Raw genomic sequence first — 3,510 nt, forward strand, 5'->3', positions numbered from 1 at the left:
TTAAATTTTATGTATTTTTTATGTGTATGCGTGTATTGCCTGCATGTAGGTAAGTGCACTCGTGTCGTGCAATGTCCTCAGAGGTCAGAAGAGGCTGTTGGATCCCCCTGGGACTGGAGTTATGGACAGTTCTTAGGTGCCATGTGGGTGCTGGAATTCGAACCCAGGTCTTCTGCAAGAACAACCAGTGTTCTTAACTGCTGAGCCATCTCTCCAGCCCTCTTGTTTGTTTTTTAATATATATTATTACCTAGGCTAAGCTGGCTTTAAACTGCAGGCAATCCTCCTACCTTGTCTCCTGAGTACCGGGATTACAGGCATGAGCCATCACATCCTGCTTGTTTTGTATTTTGATTAAGTGGATTAAAGGCATGCACTACAACTGCTGGCCTACACATGAACTTTTTTTTTCTTGGTGTTTTTGAGACAGGGTCTCCTTATCAGCTCAGCTGAACTGGAACTCGATATGTAGACCAGGATGGCCTTGAACTCACAGAGATTTGCCTGCCTCTGCCTCCCAAGTGCTGGAATTAAAGGAGTGTGCCACCAGGCCCGGCCTTTATTATTTTTATTTTATGTGTGTGAGTGTATTGCCTGCATGTCTGTAAGTGCACCTGTGTCATACAATGCCCACGGAGGTCAAAAGAGGGAGTCCCTGGAATTGGAGTTATGAACGATTGTTAGAGGTCATGTGGGTGCTGGAATTGAACCTGGGTCCTCTGCAAGAGCAGTCAGTGCGCTTAACAGATGAGCCATCTCTCCAGCTCCATCTCTTTTGTTTTTTGAAATTCTTTGTGGTTTTTTGGTTCAACTCTTCTCCAGTGTTTATTAGTTGGATACCCAATTTGGATATATTCCCGTCAAGTTCTTCCATAAAACAATATATAACTAGAAATTCGGGTTAAATTGCAAAATGTAGAGATGTGAAAAGAGAAAAGCTGTCCTAGCCATCAGTGTTCTGTAGAGACGTTGGTTTTTATATTTTGATGATTTAACCAGATAACTGATGAATAATATTTGTTGTTCCTAGTGCTGTTCATTTTCTTGGATTCTCTCAAGTAGTGATGAATTTACTTCACAGTACCTTGTAATTAGTTTTTTTCTAATGGCCTTGATGTTCAATTGAACATATATTTACTGAATATCAACATTGGACAAGGCAGCTCTGTGATTGTGAAGGAGCAAATCACAAACAAAACCACTCCATAAGCCAGGCCTGGTGGTGCACACCTTTATCTCAACACTCAGAAAGCAGAGGCAGGCAGAGCTCTGTGAGATTGAGGCTAGTTTGGTCTACATAGTTAGTTCCAGGCCAGCTGGGGCTATAGAGAGACCCTGTCTGAACAAACAAACAAAAACAGCAATAAAAACAAAACAACTCCATAACCATGTCTGAACACTTGCAAGATATGAACACTGTTGCCTGTTTACTCATTATAACCTTCACCTAAGTCTACGCTCTGCCTAGTTAAGATTTTAGATATTCTATTATGGAAATACCTACCATTACTTTTGAAGGGTTGCAAATTCTGGTCCCAACTCAGAGGGACACCCTGCTTCCTTCAATACTTCCCCCAGATTGCTAAAGAAACAAAAATCTCATAAATCCTTTTTTATTTTAATTTTGGGATTTATTTTTGTTTTATGTATATGAGTGTTTTGCTTGCATGTATGTAAGTGCAGCCATGTCATGTAGTGTTCATGCAGGCCAGAAAAGGGTGTCAGAGCCCCTGTAACTGGAGTTAAGGCTGATAGCTGGCAGCCATGGGGGTGCTAGGAACCAAACCCAGGCACTCTGCAAGAACAGCCAGTGCCCTTAACCCCTGAGCCATCTCCCCAGCCCCTTCGTAAGTCCTTTCTAACACCTTTCTAAGAGGTGCCAAATGGAAAAGAAATAACTCAGTCTTGTCAATTATGGAAGTACTCTTGGTGGGCTGTGACTGGCTAATTTAGAGAAAGTCTTGCTTTAGTTCTTGATCAAGAATAAAATAGACCATGCTGACATATACCTTTAGACCCAAGTGGCAGAGGCAGAGACAGAGGCAGGCGGATCTCTGAGTCTGAGGCCAGCCTAGTCTGGTCTACATAGTGAGTTCCAAGCCAACTGGGACTATAGGGAGACCCTATCTCAAAAAGCAAAAGAATAAAATAGGCAAGATGTGATGATACAAGACTGTAATCCCGACACTCCGGTGGAGGCAGGAGGATCAAGAGTTGGAGGTTGGGGCCATTGAAATGGCTCCCTGGGTAAAGGTATGTGCCAACAAACCTGACAACCTGAAATTGATCTGGGGGACCCAGACGGTGGAAGAAGAACCGACTCCCATAAGTTGTCCTCTGACCTCCCCACACATTCATTTGCCTACAGACACACACACACACACACACACACACACACACGAGTTGAAGATCATCCTCAGCTACATAGCAATTTTTGGGGTCAACCTGGGCTTCATGAGTCTTTGTGTCAAAATAAAAAGAATTCAATTTATTCACATCTCCTTTCATGTCTGTATGTCTATTTGTATAGTAGTGAGGCTTTACTCTTAAGTTATACATTTTGTATAATGATGTATAATTATTTCTAGATAGTTTATATTTGTTTCTATTATAATTGGGTCTTCTGTTTTCTAATTTATTCTTTATGAGTATTTTGCCTGCATGTGTGTAAGTGCACCACATGCACACCTAGTGCCCCCAAGAGGCCAGAAGAGGGCATCAAATCCCCTGACACTGGAATCAGGGGAAGTTGCGAGTACTGTGCCATGTGGCTGCTGAACCCAGTAAGTTTCTAACCACTGAGCCATCTCTCCAGCCCCTTCTCATTTATTCTTAGCTATAGCCAGAATTGATGGTTTTTCTGTGAAGAGTCAGGGTAAATAGGGTTTTTAAACTATAGTTTCTATCCCAGCTACTCAACTTCTCAGTTATGGAGTAAAAACAGCCATAGATGACACCTAATGAGTGAACGTAGTTGGTTGAGTAAAATAGCATTTGTAAAAACAGACAGTGGGTTAGATCTGGCCTGTCAGCCAAAAAATCCAGACCCTTTCTATAGCAAAGATGTTGGTTTTTACTTTTTATTTTTAAATTTTTTTATTTTCTTATCTTTATTTTGTGTGCATGAATGTATTGCCTGCACGTATGTAAGTGCACCTGTGTCATGCAGTGCCTGTGGAGGTCAGATGAGAGCGTTGGATCTCTTGGAACTGGAGTTACAGACAGTTGTTAGCTGACATGTGGGTGCTGGGAATCAAACCCAGGTCTTCTGCAAGAAGTCAGTGCTGTTAACCACTGAGCCATCTCTCCATCCCTAAGATGTTGGCCTATATATTAATTTCTCCAACAGATATCTACTGCATTGTTTTGTTGCTCCTGATAATTTCCTTTTCTTTTTTGAGACGGGGTCTTCCTATAGCCCCAGCTGGCCTGGAACTCACTATGTAGACCGGGCTGGCCTTGAACTCACAGAGATCCATCTGCCTCTGCCTCCTGAGTTCTGGGACTAAA

This window comes from Nannospalax galili, unplaced genomic scaffold (assembly GCF_000622305.1).
Source record: "Nannospalax galili isolate Female #2095 unplaced genomic scaffold, S.galili_v1.0 scaffold1328, whole genome shotgun sequence".
Classification (NCBI taxonomy): Eukaryota; Metazoa; Chordata; class Mammalia; order Rodentia; family Spalacidae; genus Nannospalax; species Nannospalax galili.